The sequence below is a fragment of the Eulemur rufifrons genome, chromosome 5, assembly GCF_041146395.1.
Source record: "Eulemur rufifrons isolate Redbay chromosome 5, OSU_ERuf_1, whole genome shotgun sequence".
NCBI classification, from domain to species: Eukaryota; Metazoa; Chordata; class Mammalia; order Primates; family Lemuridae; genus Eulemur; species Eulemur rufifrons.
The window spans coordinates 39,429,947-39,441,038 of NC_090987.1; the positions used below are offsets into that span (position 1 = coordinate 39,429,947).

Consider the following 11,092-nt stretch of genomic DNA (forward strand, 5'->3'; position numbering starts at 1 on the left):
AAAATGAAAATTTGACTACATAAAAAATAAAATTTTGCAGAGGAAAAAATAATAAAGTCGGCCAGCCACAGTGGCTCACACCTATAATCCTAGCACTCTGGGAGGCCGAGACAGGAGGGTCTCTTGAGGTCAGGAGTTCAAGACCAGCCTGAGCAAGAGCAAGACCCTGTCTCTACTAAAAATAGAAAAAAAATTAGCCAGGCAACTAAAAATAGATACAAAAAATTAGCTGTGTGTGGTGGCACATGCCTGTAGCCCCAGCTACCTGGGAGGCTGAGGCAGGAGGATCACTTGAGCCCACAAGTTTGAGGTTGCTGGGAGCTAGACTGATGCCATGGCACTCACCCTAGCCTGGGCAATAGAGACTCTGTCTCAAAAAAAAAAAAGAAAAAGAAAAAAATAAACAAAGTCATGCACACATATATAATTAACATGATTATTTAAAAAAATGAAAAAATGGTTGCCATAAAAATGACAAAGGACTAATTTTTAATCTCTTTAATATATAAACTTATTATATAATGAAAATATTAATAAGGAAAAGAAATTATGCAATAGAAAAGAGAAAGGGGGTGCTCGCTTCGGCAGCACATATACTAAAATTGGAACGATACAGAGGAGATTAGCCTGGCCCCTGCTCAAGGATGACACGCAAATTTGTGAAGCGTTCCATATTTTTTTTAAGTGCCTTTCTCCCCTTCCCCTTCACCTATTAAGATGGTATATAACCCCCAAATTCTAACCACCCCTTTTATTTACCCAGAACTGAGTTTTTCCCATGTATATGCACGCTGCACACATAAATAAACTATTTTCTTTTCTCAAAAAAAAAAAAAAGAGAGAAAGGGGGAAAGAACATGAAATGAACATTCAGAGAAGAAATATAAAAAGGTACTCAACTCATAATAAAGTAAATAACCTATAGTAAAATATAATTTTTTAACCTTTCATACTAGCAAGGATCAAAAATTCTATAATAAACTATTGATGCCTGTAAAGTGTAAATTGGTACTCTCTCTCATCAGCTCCACAAATCCAACTACAGAAACTCATCCTGAAGATATTCTTAATACATAAGTGCAAAAACCAATGCAAAAGGCTATTCAGTGCAGCATTGGTTATCAGTAGCAAAAGATAAAAACAACCAAAACATTTATGATCATGGAGTAGTTAAATAACTATTGGTACCCACATCCAACTGAACAAAATGCAGCCATTTTTTAGAATAGTAAGTCTAAATGTACAAATACAGACCTACATGCCTCAAAGATACATTGTTCAGTGAAAAAAGCAAGAGGAAGAACAGTTTGAGCCATATACATAGTGTGCTTCCATCTGTGAGTGCGCATGTGTGTGTTAAGAGTTAGATACTAACGTGTGTTTATAGATACAGAGACTAACAGTGATTGCCTTGGGGGCAGACCAGGAGATTAAAAATCAGGCGTTGGAAAGAGGCTCTTTTCCTCCTCTTCTCTTATGTGTTATATCTTTTTATTATGTATACATTTTCATTTGTCAATAAAAATTAAAATATTGAGATCTTTTAAAACATTTTATAGCAAAAGCAATAAAAGAAAAAATAGATAATTCAGACTTTATCAAAATTAAAACTGTATGTGCTGCAAGGGAAGGGGAGCGGGAGGGAGGTGTGGGGGAGGGAACCGGGCGTGACTCCTAATGGGCATGGGGCTTCTTCTTGGGGTGACGAGAATGTTCTCAAATTACGAGGATGGTTACACCGTCTGTGAATATAGTAAAAAGCATTGAATTGTACTCTTCAAATGGCTACATTTTATAGTATGTGAATTATATCTCAATAAAACTGTTTGCATAAAAAAGGAAAGAAGGAGTGTCAGGCTAGAAGGGCCCTTAGAGGTCGTCTGCTCCAACCTCTCCTTCTGCTCCTCTGAAAGCTGCAGTCCCAAAAGCTTATCAGGTGACCCTCCGAAGAGAGGACAGATATTCAGGGACAGATCAAAACTAGCAGCCAGGTCTCCCGAGTTCTGGAACAGGGGCTTGTCCTGGACAGGGGAGGTAGCCTCACGCACCTGCTGATGACATGGCCTTTCTGTGTTCTCTCACTCGTAGAGAAAAAGCTCATCCTACTGGGACGATGGGGCAGTGATCGTACCTGAGCCAAACACTGCCAAAGAGGGCCACTCTCACATACAGCAGACATTTACTGGGAGCCCTGCAGGTGCTAGGCAGTTTGAAGGACTGGGGAGGCAACAGCAAATGGGACAAAACATTCCCTTTCTTCATGCCGCTTGCATGTCGACGATGATAACACCTCACCTTTATGACACATTATGGGTTATACACTTTATACGGATCCTCTCGTGTCATTCTCACAACAATCCTGTGAGGAGGGTACTCTCATTATACCCATTTTACTGATGGAAACACTGGGGCTCAAAGAGGTTAAGTAGCTAGCCCAAAGTCACAGAGCTGATAAACAACGCAGTCAGACTTGGATCATGACACCCTAATCCCAAACTACGTTTTAAACCCCTATGTTGGTCTATTGGGGATGCAGAAAATAAATAAACAACAGCAAAACCAGTCAATTAATTATTACAATTAGTGATCAGCAGGCAAGAGACCCATTGGGAGGGTTGTTTAGATAGCATTTAGATGGAGCGATCGTTCTCTATGAGGAGGGCCAGTTAGGCTGAGACCTGAAGAATAAGGAGCCCGTCGGGGGCAGAAGAGAAGGTTGAGGGTGCTTGACGTGCGGCAGCCTGTGATGTTGGGGCACAGGGGAGACGGAGAGGCAGGGGTGGGGGGCAGAGCAAACAGAGCCCGGTCGGCCATGGGAATGAGCTTGGATCCCATTCTAAGTGCAAAGGGAAGCCGCTGGATGCTTGTAAGCAAGGTGGTGTGCAGAAGGATAAGATCTGATTTATAAACTCCCTCTGGCTGCTGGGTGAAAACTGGTGAGAGAGGCTTAGAGTAGAAGCAGAGACACCAGCTGGAGGTATTGCTGTAGCCCAGGTGAGAGATGCTGGTGACTCAGACCAGGTGGGAGCAGTGCAGATGGAGGGGAGGGACCGATTCAGTAGGTGTCCTTGGAGATGCCCTTGGCCTCTGATGACAGATTGCACGTGGGGAGGGAAAGGAAGAGAGTGGATGATTCCTAAGACCCTGGCCTGGTGACAGGCCATGGTGTCCCCATGTACTAACCATGTCTTTTAGTTTTTGACATCTGGGGTCTTGCTGACTTTGAAGAGACTGTGCTTCTCAGGGTTAGTCGATTCCCGGAGATAATAAACAGCTCTCCTGAGATTGAGAGCTGCTTGTCAAATGCAAACTGACTTATCCGGGACCCACAGCCCCAACACCTCCTCCACCAGCTCTCACACTCCTATATCCACCTGCCCTAATCACCCCAGGTCCAGGCGTCAGACCACTGGGGACAGCCTCTATGCCCCGGAACCCCCTGAAATTATTCAAACAGGCCAATCCTAAACAACCTGCTTACCCTGCCTCGCCCATTCCTTCCGCAGAAAGCACAGCAAGGCTCTTGGCCCTGGTTCCCCACTCTCCCTCTGCCTCCTGGCTGGCCCCATCCCGCCCCCATATGGCTCGCCCTTCCCAGTGGCAGGCATCTCCGTGTCTGTGGACCCAACTATACCTTGAATCTTTTTTAACACACTGTATTTCGAAATATCCCAGTCAGTCAGAATCTCACTCCCTGGGAGGTAGAAAGAGGAGACACTCCAGAAAGCAGACACAGAAGCACGAGTGTCGCTGGGCGTGAGAGCAGTCTTCATTGCAGCCTAATGAGTATCTCCTCTGGCTTGAGACCAAGTGGGCAAGTCTGTCTTGTGTCCTTGAAAGAATCACAAGAGCGCACAAGGCATGTCCCCTCTAGTCCCCATCCCAACAGGGGCCCCATCACCTCACTGCTGTCCCTTAGGCCAAGAAACAGAGCCGGGCTCTCGCCCTCCTGCTCCAGGCTGGTAGCGAGGCCCCAATCACACACCCATGGCGCCGATCACCCCCAGCGAGCTGCCTCAGACACCCAACGCTATTGATATCACAGATATCATTTTAACAATAGCTCCCAAGATAATTAAGTCGGTGAGCATCTGTGCCTGGGGAACTCTAGGCAGGGCCAGTGAGCAGGCGGGACAGGGGTGACTGTACATATCAACACCATTAAAGGAGGTGAGAATTAGCAGAGGCACTTTGAGGGATTTCCAAGAGTTGTTAAAGGTGATCAAAGCCTTTTCTTCCTCAATAAGACCTTAATTGTGCTGCGAGTTACCACAATTAAGCAGTGGGTAGCAAAGAAAATGCCCTGGCTCTTTGCAGAGTGAAGCAAGGAAATTGTGAAACTGGGTTTCAGCAAGCAAGATTTTTCAAACTACTGCCAGAAAAGTTACCAGAACTCTCGATCCCGAGGCAGTGTGAGTACAACGGCAAACGCACTCCACTAAGCCACTTTGAATGGTCGAAGCAGAGGAGGTAAAGGCCGGGGGCGGGGGTTGGGGGGCTCCCGTGGGGGCACAGACTGTGAAGTGGCCAAGAGCACACAGCTGGGGAGAGGCACAGCCACGCCCAATGCTCCTGTGCTGGCCTGGTTCCAGGTCCGTGGGCATTTTCAAGTGGGGGCACATTTGACCTTGGAGATCCCTCCCACCCCACCCATGTGTTCCCGTCCCCAGGAGATGGCCCAAGCAGGTCACACCCTCACACTTGGCCTTCGTGATGTGGACAGACGGCCCTCCCCCAAGAAGACCAGGTCAGTGGCCAGTTCTGCAGCATGTGGCTGGCAACGTGGTCATCCTCCCGGTACAGGGCTTGACTGAGACTGTGCAGAGGGCCCAGGCTTTGACTTAGTTCTTAGTATCCCTTGCACCCAGCATCATGCCTGGCACATAGTTCATAAATGTTGGTTGAATGCATGACTGGAGGGAGGGGAGGGAGAGAGACAGAGAGGGAGGAAGGAGTGAGGAGGAGGGGGCAGGAAAGAAGGAAGAAGAGAGGAAGGGAAGAGGTCTCCCCAAGAATACCCTTCCCAAGAATTGTCCCCGGCTTCCAACCATTCCCTTCCGTCTTGCCCCATCCAAGCTCTCCGTCCTGTTCCCTCAAGCCTCCTCTCTATACTTTATAATGTGCTATCTAACTTCTCTGACAAACTAATTTTTGCTAAGGAATTAGTGAATTAGAATGGCAAATTAATTCCTCAGCAAACTCGAAACAGAAATATATATATGCCTAAACCAAAAGATGCCTGTGGGAGAAATATCACGACTGGCAGGATTTGCATGTCCCTCAAATTGGCTTTTCCTCACTAGGAATAAAGGAAGTCCCATTCATTAATTCAGAGAAAATAATCACATGTGTTGATAGAATCCAAAGCATAAATGTAGACAAAGCTTCTCTGGTTTTACCAAACTGAGCCTCATATCATAGCTTAAAATCAACAGGGATTTCTTTTATATAACTCAAAATATTATTCCCTCCTAGGTAATGTCATTCTAGGTAAAACATTTAGGGAAAACACTATCAGATTTGACTATTGATCTGACATTGGCATATTGCAAAATTTCCTCTTGAACCCTGGATTATTCTCTGAATGTCTTTTTCCTAAATCAAAAAGTAGTTTTTAAAACAATTTATCACGGAAAAGGTTATCCTACTGATTCTGCCAAAAAATTAAACACTTAATCTTTGCTAGACAGATTTCAAAGAATCTAAATCTCTTACTATGTCACAGTAATTTGTCATTTAGTCTCTGAACGGATAGCTTCTTTTCCTACATTTCATTCCTGGGCTCCTTTCTATCAGGAAAACATTAGCACAAAAACCACAGAGAACCGAAAACTTGAAAGGAGCTTTAGCACCACAGATGATATTTGCTTTCATTTCAAATCACTTTTGTATATTTGCTTGAAAGGAAAATGGTACTATTTTGTAAAACGGAATATTGAGAAGTTTTTTTTCCCCATTTTTGTTTTGTTTCTGGAACATCTGAGCAGAGCCTGTAGCCTTCCATAGAAGGATACATACAAAGACTGGAAAGTGACACCCTGGACTTGATTATTGCTGGATTTTTCTTCCCTCTGCACTCTTCTGACACAAGGGAGGGGGTTGTTAGCACCACCTCTGCTATTAACGTTGGTGATCAGAGAACAGAAAACAGATTCCACATGCAGGTGTTGCCTTATCTAAATGAACACGTAACTGATGTTCTTCCGGAAAGCAAGGACAATTCCCAAAGCGGCCACATGGCCCGTCTCTCCAAAGGGGCAGAGGACAATTAACACTTTGCACAGATGTGACAGAAACAAATGAGCTGGTAGGTGTTACCTGTGCGGAGACAGGTGAGTGCAAATGGTCATCTCTGCCATGCTAGGGCCACCCACGATCCACATTCCACCTGTCTTGCTGCAGAGATTGACGACTGCACTACAGTGCTGGGGTTATTTCACGTGCATCCCATTAAAAGCAAGAAATAGAAGTGAGCATATTGGGAGATTATTATAAAATTCACCCTTATCCCAGCCAGTTCCCCAAATATATAGCAGAAGCTTCCATTGAAGGTAACATGGGGTTGTTTAAAAAGTCTGGGTCTGGGAATTTCCAATGTTGACTCTTCCACTTACTAGCTGTATGATATGGACAAGATCCCTACCTTCCCAAGCCCCCATTTTCTCATATATAAGGTGAGTATATCTGTCTCACAGGGTTGTCGAGGCTTTCAAATGGGGGAAAGGATGCAAAATACCTTCACCTAGTAGACTCCAAAATTATTATCGTTGCTACTAAATGCCACCTAATGTTAGGTTACTATGAGGATTCCCTCTGAATGAGGTCCAATCACTGCTAAATACTTTTGCACCCCAAGAATGGATAGAGTAACTGCAAACTGAAGTCTCAGAAAGTCTTGCCCTAAGGGAGGTAGCACAGAAGAGGTTCCGAAGGGCTCCATTTCCCATTTGCTTCCTTGGTGAGGAGCCTTGGGTATATGATGCAACCTCCAATTTATTTGACAACCCCCTGATGAGTCCAACACAGAACTAAAGAGCATGGCCCAGAGTCTGGTCCATGCTGATCTGAGCCTGAGGCCAAAGGGACCAAATCCAACCTGCCCACGCAAATCCACCTTTGTGTACCAGGCTTCTACGAGCTGCAGACAGAAGGTGAATTTCTGGGCCACTGCCTACAGTCCTCTCCTCTGGATTGCACCAGGGTATCAAATCCCTCTTGTTATCCTAGAGAGGTCCAGCAGCCAAGTGGAAAGCCCCAGAACACTGTGTCTGGAGAGAAACTCAGACATCGGCCATGTCATGCCCACTCTGCAGTAGAATACCCTTCACTCGTTTCCCATTGTCCTCAGCACAAGGTCAACATCATGCTCAACCCTCCCTCCACCTGGCCCACATTTTCACTCTTTCCTTTGCATTCTATAATGCAGTCCCAAACTGCGTCTTGCCACAGAGCATTCACGAATGCTATTGGTTCGCCTGAAATGTTCCTCTACCTCAGCCCACACCCATCCTTTCCTGGCCAGCTCCACCTTACCCTTCAGGTTCAACCTATACAACTTACCCCAAGAAGCTATCCCTGACTACTGAAACTTGGTCCCATCACCCCATAGCACCATATGCTTCCCACTTCTTAAAATGCATCACCTTAAAATCATTTTTAATATTAGTCTTACTTGCTAAACTATAAAATCCAAAAGGACACTGACCATATATGTTTTGCTCCCATCCACAGTCTCCCAACAAACGAACACAAATCTTTTTTTCTTCTTTTGAGACAGGGTTTTACTCTGTCACCTGAGCTAGAGTGCAGTACTGTCCTCATAGCTCACTGCAGTGTCCAACTCCTGGGCTCAAGCAATCCTCCTGGCTCAGTCTCCCACGTGGCTGGGACTACAGGCACATGCCACGACACCCAGCTAATTTTTTAATGTTTTGTAGAGATGGGATGTCGCTATGTTCAGTCTGATCTTGAACTCCTGACCGAAAGCGATTCTCCCACCTCAGTCTCCCAAAGTACTAGGATTACAGGCATGAGCCACCACGCCCAACCTGACTAGCACAAATCTTGACACAAACAGAAACTCAATGAATAGTTGTTGACCTGGGTTGAGCCATCTGGTCTACCTCCTTCACGTTACAGAAGAAACTGAAGGAAATTCAGAGAGGGGAAGAACCTCACCCAAAGCCACCATACATCTTTGGTTGCAGCCAAGAGTCAGAATGCAGCACTCTCAACGACCAGTCTCAGGGTCTTTCCCATCCCACCACTCCTCCTTTGGGTGGTACTTAACTCCTGTTTGTCACACAACTCTGAATTTAAACAAGATTGATTCTAGACATGGATCATGACTTAGTCTAGATTGTCTGACATCCACATTCTCCATTCCCGTATGAGGATGAAATGGGAAGACTGCTATTTCTCTATCTCGTCTGGACGTGCAGGGATTCTTATTTGGGCCTCACACAGCTAAGCATTTAGTTCACATGTAGGAGCACAAACTACCCCCACTGCTTTGTTCCATGCCTTAGAAAAGTAAATGCCACATGACAACATCCCTTTGGTGTAACTGCTGTAATGGCCTTCTTTCCCCAGTGAGGAAACATCCCACATGAGCGCAAGCTTCCCTCCAGTGGTGTCATTTTCAATGAAGCTTGCCCGTGTCATTTGCAGTAAGGGGTTCATTGGCCAGAAGTGTTTTCTAGGGATGCGCACAATGGAAGCCATTAGAGAGATCCTCAGAGCCGCCGCTGGCCCAAAACTTTAACCCACTCTATTAGCTGTAATGATGGTAGGCAGCTGCTGAAAGAGAGGAAAGACGAGAAAGCAGGAGCGCCAGCCTGGTACAGACACACAGGCATGGGGTTTCAGCAAGGACCCCCATCACCACCTCACCAGTGCTGGATTTAATACAACTACAGCATTCGTAATTCCCTCCAGATTGCTAAAAACACCTTTGAAATGCTTTAGACAATGAAAAGATCTGAAAATACTAGTCAAGAAATCTATACGCCTCCACCGTAGGTCTCTATAGTGGAATTCTATTACCGCTTTTATTTGTTTGAGGCGGGGGTGGGGGACTCATTTCCCCTGGGATAACTTTCAGGACCATTTCTCAGCTGGAGAGCCTCAGCCGTGAACACCAGAGAATGGTGACATCCTTCTTTAGAAGGCATCGGGTAGGACAGGAATTCTTAGCTCTGCAGCCGGAGTCGTCAAAAATAAATTAGGACTAAAAAAAAAAAAAAAAAGAAAGAAAAACAGCGTGTCTCAGGGTCATTACAAAGGACCCCAGAGTTGCACTTGTCCATCTGATGAGTTACAGCATGTCATCTGCTCCAGTGCGTCCGCGTTAGGAAGCGGCCAATGCCATACCTGCAGTACAAATTACAGACTTTGATCCCAACTTGCCCGTTAGAGCAGAGAACCAAGTTTGCTCTTTATATTTTATATCTCCAAATGTTTCCGAGCGAAGAGATGAGAAAGTGTATTGGATCCTTAGGTTTCCTCTTTATCCATCTCTAAATGGGATCTTAGGAATTTCTGTGCTTACCTCGCCTTTTATCCAGCCTGCGGTGTGACTCATCTGCAAGCACAAATCACCTCGCTGAAGTATTCTTAGGAGAAATAATTAGCCACACGCCCCGCCTCCGCACACTCTTCCCGCATTCCTCGGGAGGCCCGGATGCCTGACATAAATCATTTAGTCCTGAGCCCTCGCACACACCTTTCCCACTGGATTCCATAATTGGCAAAGTAGTTGCCAACTGGGTTTAAAGTGATTTGAAATTGTTTTCCATCCAGTCTTGCTGATAGCAAAAGGTTTCCTCTTTACCTCAAGCCTGAGTTACAGTAACATGATTGAATGTAACCAGTTATTCAGTTCAAGCTGTGATTCTGATACAGTATAGACAATATGAATTCCCCCGAGCTCAGCGAGGCCATCTCAATGGTCCGTTTAAGTCCAATTCAATTAGACTCACTATGGTTCTTAGACTTTCTTACGTATGTTTGCAGCAGCCCTGAGGGTTGAATGTGAGACTGGTATTCATCTAGGACTTTTAAATTAGGTCTCAGGTGTCATCATTCTAAATGAATTATTACAGTGGAGTGTTCACACTGCTGTAGTTGAAGTTATGTTAGCATCTCCTCGCAACCATTTTAATCCACTGTGGAACGGAACTTGTCATGTAAGGTCTCTTCCAGAAAGTGACTTTTTCCTTGAAACCCGGTTTTTAAAATAATTGGTCTACCAAGTAAACACTGTGATATGCAATTTTTTTTACGCAGGAGAAGAAAAGACCATCTTAATTTACTTTTGGATTTTTTGTTTGTAAGTATGTTTGTTTTACTTTGCAAATGAGCACCACGAAATGACAGTTCTCTTAATTTTGAATTTTTTCACGTGTAATAGTTTGTGTCTTGAATGCATCTCTATGGGGGCATGGAGTGGGGCTGGGGGTGGAGTCAGACCTAAAGGGAAATTGTATAGATTGGTGGGTTTTCTTTTTTCAAAATTTCCTATTGTATGCCTCTGTAATCTCTCCTTCTAGAGCCTCAACTAACATTTTCTTCTTTCTTTTAATTTCCCGGGCTTTCTATGAGCCCCAGTCATGACATCAGCAAGCATGTGGGCACATCTGTCAGTGAGCAGCTATTTCAGACACATTGAAAAGCCCATGCTCATTTCCCCATGCTAGAGTTGCCTAACAAACTAGCTTCATGCACAGTGACAGTGACATTAATGCCACAGTAGAGGGCTCAGCCAGCCTAATGGAGAAAGCACCCTATGCATGTATCATCAATAACAAATCACATGCTGGGGAGAAAATAAAATAATTACAGGACCTACTTTTCTTTATTCAGGCAATTCAGATACTGTGGCAGTGTTCCAACTTCCCCCAAACCAAGGAGTTGCAACAATCAGCCTCACTCTGCAAATGTATGCAAGAGAGGGTTTAAAACAACAGAGCCATGAAATTCAGAACAAGGCGACAACAGGTGAGCAGATTAAATGGGGCACTAATTGGGTGGTGTATAAATCAGAAACACAGACTGCGAACACAGGCAAGGTTTGTTATTGTTCCCAATGAAA

General features: G+C 44.8%; 1 non-coding gene across 1 annotated transcript; it reads left to right on the forward strand.

Annotated features, from left to right (window-relative positions):
* Positions 1-572: 572 nt before the first annotated feature.
* On the forward strand, positions 573-679 carry LOC138383588 (U6 spliceosomal RNA). The gene has a single exon (XR_011233643.1). It is a non-coding gene; the product is annotated as a U6 spliceosomal RNA (small nuclear RNA).
* The last annotated feature ends 10,413 nt before the right edge of the window (positions 680-11,092 follow it).